Source organism: Gadus macrocephalus, chromosome 10 (genome assembly GCF_031168955.1).
Source record: "Gadus macrocephalus chromosome 10, ASM3116895v1".
Lineage (NCBI taxonomy): Eukaryota > Metazoa > Chordata > Actinopteri > Gadiformes > Gadidae > Gadus > Gadus macrocephalus.
In genome coordinates, this window is record NC_082391.1 from 9,186,446 (window position 1) to 9,198,225 (window position 11,780).

Here is an 11,780-nt window from a genome sequence, read left to right on the forward strand (position 1 = left end):
GCTGTCTGGGTTGGAGGTTTACGCCTGCAGCGACTTGACCCTCCCTTTCAGGCTGCCCATCTGCTTCCCCTTGTCCCGAAGCTTGTTCTGCAGGTTCTCCATCCTGTTCTGTAGGTCATTGACCTTCCGCTCCTTAACCTCCAGCGTGTCCTTGAGGTCCTGGATCTCCCTGTTCAGGGTGCCCTTCTCCTCGGGCAGTTCCTGGATCTGCTTGGTCTTCTCATTGAGCGTGGCGCTCTGCTCGAGCCATTGGACCGCCTCTCGGAGGAGGAGGAGTTCAGTTTCTCTCTGGTTGGCAGCCGCAGCTCCGTTGGGGCTCTGCATCAGGGTTCGGGCGTCCACTGAAAAACCTGTGGCTCGGTCGAGGCTCTGCATTGGGGTTCGTTCATCCGTTGGAAAGGAAAACCTGTAACTTGGTCGAGCTGCCTCCATTGGAAGTCGGGCGTTTACTTAAAAAATAGTCTGTCGATTGGTCGAGTTGCCCGCATCCTCCACCATATGTGGCAACCCGGCTTGGTGAGTGAGCCGCCTCCTTCCAATCAGCACACGAACTGGAGCTTACTTAAAGCCAAAAATTGCACTTTTATTCAGGCATAAATTATATTACTATCAAATCAAACAAAACCCAGCTTTGGAGGAATCCACAGTCTTGTTCCTCCGGGTGGAATCACATCACCCACGGAGACTGGTCTCTCCGCACACGCGAACCAGGAGAGCCCTGAATGAGAGTAGAAGCATGCTTTTTAAAGCATGCTTCCCCACCTGCTCCTCAGGTGCTCCGCATTTCAATGATTGGCACCAATGCTCTTACTGGCGCCATCTGTTGAAAATCGGTGGTACACCGCCTCCACAACCTGCCCCCTTGGCCTCCAGGGGTGCTGTGCCAGAGACGGGTTGCCACAGTACGTGCACGAAAGGGTCACGCGTGGAGAGCGGGGGAGGGGGAAGGGAATGCAGTACGACCGTTTGATTGACGTACTTACAGTACAATGCCACTCGGTGGGTCTGGAAATCATTGGCTGGACTTTTTCGAGCCCTGCCCGTTCCACAGATGATTGACTTGTTTAATTTTCATGTCAGTACTTCTAACTCAGTGGGTGTAAGTGGGTTATGATAAGGATTTCAAGTAATTTTGCAAAAATGGCCAAAAAAGAGAGTACCATACCCCACCTTTAAGTTGGAGTTTTAACAGTGTAGCCCTAAAACCCCCAGGATGATAGAACGATTAACCATCCACTGATGGTTTAAAAACGACCCAGTTAATGATAAAATGTGATGGTTGATGCCTTTTTGTAATGTGCAATATTAGTTCCATTATATCAGTGGTTCTTGTTTGGATGATATTTATTAGGCAGCCTGTCCTCCAAGAAAATACGACCGCATAGGTCGTTTGGACCGCCCCAAATTACGACCCACTGGAGCGTATCAAAATGTAGCGCCTCTAGCGGTCATGCAAATAACGACATTCTGAAGTCTCGGGGCCGCTCGTGGACGCTCGTGGTTGCTCGGGACGCGCCTAGCTATCCCTCTCCCGGTATCACGCCAAGGCGTAAAATAGATACGTCTGTCCACATCGCAAGGCGTGTTCAGGGTGATGCTTTGCCAAAGCGTCACCCTGAACACGCGCCCTTCTCCATTCGAAATGAATGGGGGAATAGCACCAACAGCGTTACGTTCTCCTAGCATTTGGTGAAATTGTTACGTAGCCATATTAATCGTTATTATCTGAATGGGAAATGCAATATTTTAGGACAGATACACCATTAAACGTGTTTCTAATGACATTTCTAGCGAGAAATTTACATTTTCCTTGCATAATCTTCAGTCAGTGAATGTGTATGATCTTTATTAATCTTTATTATCTGAATGGGAAATGCAATATTTTAGGATCGATTCACCGTTGCTTTCGACGCTGCTTTCGCTAAACTAGCAGCTCACGTGTTTCCTGCGTTTGTGTTATTTAACCGTTACTTTATGTAACTTTTAATGATATTGTAATAACCACAGGCGAGGTATTGAGCGAAGTAAGCTTGATAGCAGGTTTATTGGATTCCACATCGGACAGGCAGGCACAGCTCCACCGGAAAACTACAACAACCACAACTCCCGCCCGGAAGGAAACCCCTGGAACCCCCTCTCAGAAGGCCCGCCCCTTCCTCCCAAACCCTGTGACGTGAAACACGTTTATCTGAGAGCCAACCCAGTCGCCAAAAGCATACGTTGACAGTGTACGTTTTCGTGAACACTGGATTACGTCGCATTTCAACATAAAATAGCGTGTTAGCACCATGGTTAGCACACACACACACACACACACACACACACACACACACACACACACACACACACACACACTGTGGCATCTCGCCACGTGGTCCTCGGCCTGGACGGGCCCGGGGTACCGTAGAGGACGGGGTGTACCACCCCCACCCACCAGCCGGCGAGAGAGAGCAGCCCTTTCGGCACCCCAATCAGGGTGATTGGGGGACACCTGGCTGAAAGCACGGGAGCCATTTTAAGAGGAGGACCAGCACAGCACGGCACAGCACGGCACGGCACGGCACAGCACGGCACGGCACGGCACAGCACGGCACGGCACGGCACGGCACGGCACGGCACGGGCACGGCACGGGCACGGCACGGGCACAGCACAGCACGGGAGCAGGAAGGAAGTGCTCGTGGCAGTGAGAGAGCCTAGAGGCCCACGGAGGCCCGAGAGACCGCATCCCCTTTATGGTTTGTTTGTTAAGTTGTTTGTGAATAAATGCCTGAAATGGCTTTAACCCCAATGACCGGGTTACCACACTTGGTGGAGAATGCAGGCACCATGAAGGTCCCACTACGGCTCCCCGGTACAGTCGCCGCCGCCGCAAGAGACGCCGCGGCCGCAAGGGACGCCGCCGCCGCCGCAAGGGACGCCGCCGCCGCCGCAAGGGACGCCGCCGCTGCCGCAAGGGACGCCGCCGCAAGGGACGCCGCTGCCGCCGCAAGGGACGCCGCCGCAGCCGCAAGGGACGCCGCCGCAGCCGCAAGGGACGTCGCCGCCGCCGCCAGAGACGTCGCCGCCGCCGCAAGAGACGTCGCCGCCGCCGCAAGAGACGTCGCCGCCGCCGCAAGAGACGTCGCCGCTGCCGCAAGAGACGTCGCCGCTGCCGCAAGAGACGTCGCCGCCGCCGCAAGAGACGCTGCCGCCGGCGCAAGGGACGCCGCCGCCGCCGCAGCGCGAGACGAGGCCGCAGCGCGAGACCAGGACGCGTCCCTTGCGGCTGCGGCGGCGTCCCTTGCGGCGGCGGCGGCGGCGGCGGCGTCCCTTGCGGCGGCGGCGGCGTCCCTTGCGGCGGCGGCGGCGTCCCTTGCGGCGGCGGCGTCTCTTGCGGCGGCGGCGACTGTACCGGGGAGCCGTAGTGGGACCTTCATGGTGCCTGCATTCTCCACCAAGTGTGGTAACCCGGTCCTCGGTTGGGCCGGGACCTACGCGGACGTGGGGACGGGTCGGCCCTGCATGCTGGCGACCTGCTTGGCGCAGGGGACGTCCGGGAGCCCGACGGTACCGGTGCGGGTGATGAGCAGAGACACGCAGGCCCTTCTGGACACGGGCAGAGTGGTTACCCTCCTTCGCCCCGTCTTGGCGGGTGGGAAGGCGGGGGAGCCCATGGAGGTGGCCTGCGTGCACGGGGGGACCCGGACCTACGAGACATGCCACGTGGTCATCCGGACCCCGCACGGGGTGTTCACGGCTCGGGCGGGGATTGTACCCAACCTCCCCGGTGCCGTTCCTAATTGGGAGGGACTGCCCGATTCTCCGTCGGCTTTGGGACCCGGCGCTGGAGTCCCGGGTCCGGAGAGATGCGGTCGCCGCCGCGGCAGGAGAGGCAGCCGCCGCCGGCGCAGCGGGAGACGAGGCGGCGGGAGACGAGGCGGCGGGAGACGAGGTAGCCGGAGACGACGCTGCCGGAGACGACGCTGCCGGAGACGAGGCTGCCGGAGACGAGGCTGCCGGAGACGAGGCTGCCGGAGACGACGCTGTCGGAGATGACGCAGCCGGCGCCGCAGGAGACACCCGGCCCCGGCGAGATACCATCCCGCCACGTGGTCCTCGGCCTGGACGGGCCCGGGGTACCGTAGAGGACGGGGTGTACCACCCCCACCCACCAGCCGGCGAGAGAGAGCAGCCCTTTCGGCACCCCAATCAGGGTGATTGGGGGACACCTGGCCGAAAGCACGGGAGCCATTTTAAGAGGAGGACCAGCACAGCACAGCACAGTATGGGCACGGGAGCAGGAAGGAAGTGCTCGTGGCAGTGAGAGAGCCTAGAGGCCCACGGAGGCCCGAGAGACCGCATCCCCTTTATGGTTTGTTTGTTAAGTTGTTTGTGAATAAATGCCTGAAATGGCTTTAACCCCAATGCCGAGCGAGTTCTGTCCGTGGAACCCGGTCCAACCGAGGACCGGGTTACCACAACACACACACACACACACACACACACACACACACACACACACACACACACACACACACACACACACACACACACACACACACACACACACACTCACACACACACAATGCATTTCGCTGCTAAAACAACAACTTGGGCTGCTTCTAGGAGATTTTGGGTGGATTTTGAACGGTATGTGGGCAGGACGTTTTTTGCAGGCAGGACCTGGCAACCCTGCGCTGTTGCCCGAGGTGCAGAAATGCTCCGAAACAGATCTGGATCCACCATGGCCAAAATAATTGTCATGAATAGCATGAATAGATTCATGCATTATCATTCAACTTGAACATGTGTTTTTACAGTATAGAGTGGTGAAGGGATGACGTATGTTGGCCAACCCAGAAGCGTCGACCTGGGTTTCCCTTGACAAAAAGCCAACAGGTTTTTGGATTATAGCATCTTTGAAGCACCTCCACAAAAACTGAAAATAAATAAATAAAAATAACTGCTCCAAAGAATGAAATGTAAACCAATGCATTCTGAATGGGAGTGTTTCTCCGATTTTTCCATGCTACACAGAACGAAATGTAAACCCATGCAAATAAAGACTTCATGGTCATAATAATTTAAATATCATTATTCTCCTCAGTGTGTCGGATGGTATTCTATTTTTTTCAACGGGGCTGCATCCAGTCACTTGTCCGTCATGGTTGCTATGGTGGTTGCTATCGACCAGCCCCTCTAATCCTTACTGTACGTCCACACCAGGAGCGACCAAAGCGTCGAAGACGCTTTGGTCGCTGCGAATTTTCGCTGCGAATTTTTCTGTTCGCTTTGGTCGCTCAAGTCGCTCATGACGTACAATTCAATTATGCAGACGCATTTAAAGGAGCCGTATGCGTTTAGTAGGCCCTACAGACAGCCATATCAAATATTGAACTCTCCCATACACCTTGGCCATATTGCCGAGACGGTTTTGCTTGTTCGATAAAGTGCTTCGACAACAAGTAGGACAGTGATTCCCCCCAATATAAAAATCCTAAAATGTAGGCTAATTACAACCGAGAACAAAAAACCCTGCGTGCTGTAGTAGTTGAAATATGTTTCACTGATCTGGATCTTCAAATCATGATCTGCACTCATTCGTTGCATTCAAAACAAATAGACGTTAGCGCACATGGCTAATTTGCATACGTGCACAGGACTGGTTGGCTCCGCAAGGCAAATAATGGAACATATCTATCTATCTAGGTCTTTCTGTCTATCTATCTATCAACGCGTGTCTAGTTTTAATGTGATGTATTGTGTGTATGTCCAGTCAGACTTGTTCTGTGTGGTCTTGTAGGCTACTGTCCTGTGTGGGACGAACCACCTAAATGGATTCCCGACGATTTGTGTCGTTTGGTATTAATAAAGACTTGACTATCTATCTATCTAGACTATTTAATTAAAAATTATTCACCTCAGGCTCCGTGAATAGTGGGGAATAGAGGGATAAAAGACAAGAGATATATCCCTTGTCATTTATCCCTCGTCTTGTCGATTAGTTTGTTTATGTGACGGTTTTGTTTAAAGCATGCTACACGCGATTGGTTGGTTAGATTGGTGGCATGTAGAGCAAATTATAATGATTCCCGCTTAAATACGAACGTTCTAGATGTAGCCTATAAATTCTCCCGCTTATCATCACTTGATATCCAAACCACTATGGCGTTTCGATCTCTGAACTGAAAAAGGGTGGGTTCGTACAACACCGGGTGCCCAGTTACAGCCGCGATTAATACTTCAGCCGACATTTTGTTCAGTGAGTGAATAAAGGTAGGTAGGAACCAAAGTGCCTGCCGATGTTCCCTGGGATCCACGCAAGCGAAGAGCGTCTACATTCCGATTGGCTGTCAGTGTTTGGTCGCTGAAGCGAATAATAGTCATTTGCATAAAGTTAAAAAGTTTTCAACTTCTTTTTGACGCTCTGGTCGCTCAACTTTGGCCGCTGGTAGCGTTGGTCGCTTTGGTCGCTTTGGTCGCTCTTGCCCATAGAAAGTGAATGACTTCCGGCGATTTGGTCGCTCAATTCGCTTCTGGTGTGGACGGACAGTTACATGGCTCTAAAAACCACGCGGCAAAGGAGCTGCCGTCCATTGTGTTGTTTTTGTCGTAAACTAGGGTCCGATGGTTAAAAAAATAGACAGATATTCCAAGGTATCCTTAAAAGGCAGCTTGGATGTTTTTATTTTCTGCAGTTTAGACTTCTTCTATAACCTATTTTTGAAAGCAAAACACCAAGCTCAATGATTTAACGAGGCAGGGTTATTTGAAACAATTTATTAAATATATATTTGTAAGAGGTCATACCTTCTGAGTTTGCTTCCTATTTATGTCTAGTGTACAACCCTACTGTCCACAAGCATCACCCCCTCCCCATATGGATTTGGAGAATTGTTGCCACGTCCCAGTGGTGGAGGTATCATATATATGAAAGAGGGCATTCAATTAATTATACTACAATGATCAATTAGGAGGCCGAAGCCCTAAAGGAAGTGATGCAATAGGTGACTGCAGGTCGACAACATTTAAGTAAGCTGTACTTTGAGGTCTCTTATATATCAAAGGGGGTCTCAAAGGACGCATACGCTTCAACCTGTGGCTCCAGCCATACAGGAAATGACTCAGCAAGTGCTCCATCTCGTTGCACCTGCACCCAGCGGCTCGCTTGCAAGATTTTGGCCTGAAGTTCTTCCCAGACCTACACCGTAGCCATCCAACCTGCATATCTGAGAATCAGGCCTCTCTTTAATAATGACAAAAAGTTATGAGAGAAATACACATTAACTTTTGTCTTATAAGCGGCGTGGTGCCGGCTCCTTTTGACCTTTTGACCCCTGACTTCTGGGGGAATAGCTGCATCAATTCATTAGTCAATCAGAAGCATGTAAATATCTTCCCGGTGGCATAAGAGGGCGAACAAGGTGTCCTTTAACATCTACGCACATGAGCATATTCGAACATGTTTAATGGTAGTAATTAGCTGTTGAAATTGGAGGCCTTAATTAATAATGAGCAGCTATTGATTTGCTTCCCGATAGAAATTTGTGACAAATTACATGTTATTTAGCATCTACACGTTGAGCTGAGTCCAATGACACCGAGCATGACACTCTAGCAAATGGTAACATGTATTTTACATGGTACACCTAGGTCTAGGACATGATCTCGGTGTAGCAAGAGGGCGAGCTTGATCTCATTGGACTCAGCTGAACGTATAGATGCTAAATAACATGTAATTTGTCAAAAATCTCCATCGGGAAGCAAATCTATAGCTGGTCATTATTGATAAAGGCCTCCAAAATCGACAGCTAATTACTATCCCATGTGTGGCACTGTTGCAATCGCCTCGAAACGTAGATGTCAAAGGACACCGTGTTTGCCCCGTTACGCCCCCGGGAAGATATTTTCATACTTCTAATGGATTGATTCATATTTTAAGGTTCTCGGAGTGAGACTTTAAGATGCTGCAGCAGAAGTGTTGAGACGAAAGATGATATCAAGACATTTATAGAATATTCCCATTCACATTATGATTCTTCGTCATAACATCCGACCAAACATCCTTTACATTCACCGAGCGAAGATTATGAAAGTCCAGGCCCCCCCCCGATCCGATACTGAAGAAATACACTCCTCAATGTCAAAGTTTGGATTTAATTAGTGCTGGCCCGAATTATTCGAATATTCAAATACTCGTTCGGAAAATTAGTATTCGAAACTTAAATCAGTATTTCGGAGCTTCGTTTCTTTTTCACGTAGCTGTATGCTACGTGACGTTACCAGAGCGAGGGAGGCAAACTATAAGCGACACCAAGCAGAGAAGCGAGAGAGGTGGAGGAAGAATAGATATCTTGTTTCCCTTGACTTAAAACACAACATTAGCGGGATCTCGGGAGGAAAAGTAATGCTTAGCGAAATGCTAACCTTGGCTTAGCTGTTTGTTTACGTTCGCTGTACAGCGCCGCGCCCATCAACTGTGACTGGCTTGCTGCAGAGCGTGAGCGTCTTGGGAATACATGGTCAATATAATGGATATAATAGGGACACCTAAGACAATCAATATTCTGTATTTCTTATGGATTTATCGTACAAATTCCCTGAAAAGATGCACGTTCCAGGATGAATTGAAAAGCTCCCGTAAGGGCTGAGATGGCAGAGGACAGCTGATTTGGAATGGAACAACAGCTGTTCGCTTCCACGGGGAAAAAATAAAGAACTCCAACTTACTTAAGCCTACTAATTAACTTTCAAAAGCTATTAAATCTTCAACAAAATATGCAGATACTGTCAAAATCGGTGGGAGTACATAGGGATTATTAATGTTGTTTTTGATGGTGTGTTTTATTCGAATACTCGCTCAGAAAAATCAACGAGTATTCGAAGCCTGAAAAAATGGCATTCGGGCCAGCCCTAGATTTAATGACAACGATGAAGAAGTCCTGCAGCAATCACACACAATAACAATGTAATAATCATGTATGCATAAATGCATACACACATAAGCATCTCCAGTATCTAACAATAACAATTGTAATAATCAGGAATGACTCACATGAATCATGCCAGCAGCTCAACATGCTATGCAACGGGAACGTCTGCAATGCCAGAGAACACAACAAGGTAGACCGCCAACTCAGTCGGTAAGCGGTCTGCAATACAACACTATCCCCTAATGGCCGGAGGTAAACTCTGCAGACACGTATCTAGATACATGTGCTACGATACGATTCAGGGACGATACATTATAACATGGAACGATTCGATGCGATTCGATTCAATGTTCTAACGATCCGGTACGATATATGAATCAATCTGATAGATACATTTAATATTCATTTAACGTTAACGCATTCATTTTCTATTAATTAATATAAGTAATATAATTAATCTATAAAAGAGACATTGCCTACTTTCAAATATATATATGGTATACAGACCATAGAATCGTAGGTTTTTATATATTTATTTCTTTATATAAATAAAGTGTTTCTTCTTTAAAGTGTTCTTGTTCTTAACCGATTCTTATCTAATACCACTTTTAACATGTGGCTAAGTGACATTCAAAATAAATGGTATATTACGAGGGACAGATTGTAGTATTCAAAAAATCCTTTATTTAAACAGGCCAAATACAAAATACATAATGTAAATACCTTTTCAGGTTAACATCTTTACAATGGGGCTTGCTCGTTGCCTGAGACAATGGCAGCCAGTCTGTCCCTTGTAGCATTACCAGGTGTCTGGTTATCTGCTAGGGGGTCACGGGGAGGTTGGGGGTCAAGCATTTCCAGTTAACTAATGATGACGTCACAGGGTAGGGACTACCGATAACGTCACAGCGTAGGGTTGTCCCCAGTGGTCAAGTTGTAAAAAAAAGCCAGGGGGGATGGTGGATCCTGCTAGGGGGGTCCAGGGGCATGCCCCCCCCCCCCCCCCCCCCCCCCCCCCCCCGAAGATTAAAAACAAAAATCCTAAAATGGTGACTTATATTTTGATATTGTTTAAGCACAAAGATAATTATTATATTCTATTACTGTAAAACAACATGCATGCTATGGATATATTACGTGTCAGATACTCCTGTCATTGATCTTGACCAAGGCACCTCAGAATTAGAGTTGGTCCCATGGCTACCACTCCTACATAGTTAGGGTAAATGCATTGCAAATAACAGGGGATGGGAAGGGGGGATGGCCGTTTCATAAGGGGGATGGTTTTGACCATTTTAATACCTAAGGGCATCCCCCCCCATCCCCCCTCAACTCGACTACTGGTTGTCCCATTTGGTAGGGGAAGAAGGGTAGGGGAATGGGGTGGGCTTAAAAGTTAGGGTTAGGGTTAGGGTTGAGCAATGAGGGGTAGGGTTGAGCAATGAGCAATACATTCGGATTCAGCCTTCACCTGATATCAAGATAGCATTGTCAACTCATTTCATTCCGTTTCCATACGGATCCGGAAAATGTAACTGAAGGAAGCGAGCGGATCCGTGGGTGTTTTTGTGTATGTTTGTGCACGCGTCTCTGTGCGCGCCCTGCGTCTCGCGAGCAGGGAACAACCGGAGTTGTGAGTGCGCGAATAACAGTGAAACGATTTCAAGTGCAGCGAATCTGAAATCAGAAAACAGTGAAACGATTTCAAGTGCAGCGAATCTGAAATCAAATGTGTGGAAGTCCTTTGGGTCTTGCTTGCCTCTGACAAAAGCTTCGCAATTTAATTGTGTAGGACAGCGATCAAGTCTATCAATAAACAAATAATAGACACGTGTTTCTAAATGTAAATGTCTTCCATTTTTCCACATGCCATAAGTAAATAAATATAAAAACCTAAGATTCCATGGTCCCTATACCATATATATATTTGAATAGGCAATGTCTCTTTTATAGAAGGCTTATTTAAATTAACGACAACAGAAAATGTATGCGTTAACATTAAATGAATACTAACTGTATCTATCAGATTGATTCATCCTCATCCTCATCGTCATCCGCTTATCCGGGGTCGGGTCGCGGGGGGAGCAGCTCAAGCAGGGGGCCCCAGACTTCCCTTTCCCGGGCCACATTGACCAGCTCTGACGGGGGGATCCCGAGGCGTTCCCAGGCCAGTGTTGAGATATAATCTCTCCACCTAGTCCTGGGTCTTCCCCGAGGTCTCCTCCCCACTGGACGTGCCTGAAACACCTCCCAAGGAAGGCGCCCAGTGGGCATCCTTACCAGATGCCCGAACCACCTCAGCTGACTCCTTTCTAAGTAAAGGAGCAGCGGCTCTAATACGAGTTCCTCACGGATGGCTGAGGAACGATTCATATCTCATCAAATCGCACCGGATTGTTAGAACATTGAATCGAATCGCATCGAATCGTTCCATATTAAAATGTATCGTCCCTGAATCGTATCGTAGCACATGTATCTAGATACGTATCGGATCTTCCTATAAAGGATAGATACACTACAAAAAGGAATCAACCATGACATTTTATCGATAACTTGTTTGGTTTTAAACCATCAGTGGATGGTTAATCTTCCTATCTTCCTGGGGGTTTTAGGGCTGCAGAAGGAGTGGTTGAGGTGGTGGAGGGATGGGCTCTGTGATGGCAGCGGCCTAAATGATCTTGAAAAAGAAAACTTAACAAATAACAAATAAGAAGGAATTATATGGTAGAACTGGGGTATATGGCCACATGTTATGTACAATATATAATAACAGATAGATGCAGAGCCCGTGGCCGGGCTGCGAAGTCCGCGGAGCCCCCGGCGTGATTAGGAAAAAACACTGACATTTGTGGTTTTCAATCCTGTTG

General features: G+C 48.6%; 1 protein-coding gene across 1 annotated transcript in view; it reads right to left on the minus strand.

The window, feature by feature from the left end:
- uvssa (UV-stimulated scaffold protein A) overlaps window positions 1-11,780 on the minus strand; it is a 483,727-nt gene that overhangs the window by 137,007 nt on the left and 334,940 nt on the right. The gene's annotated exons all lie outside the window — the stretch shown is intronic.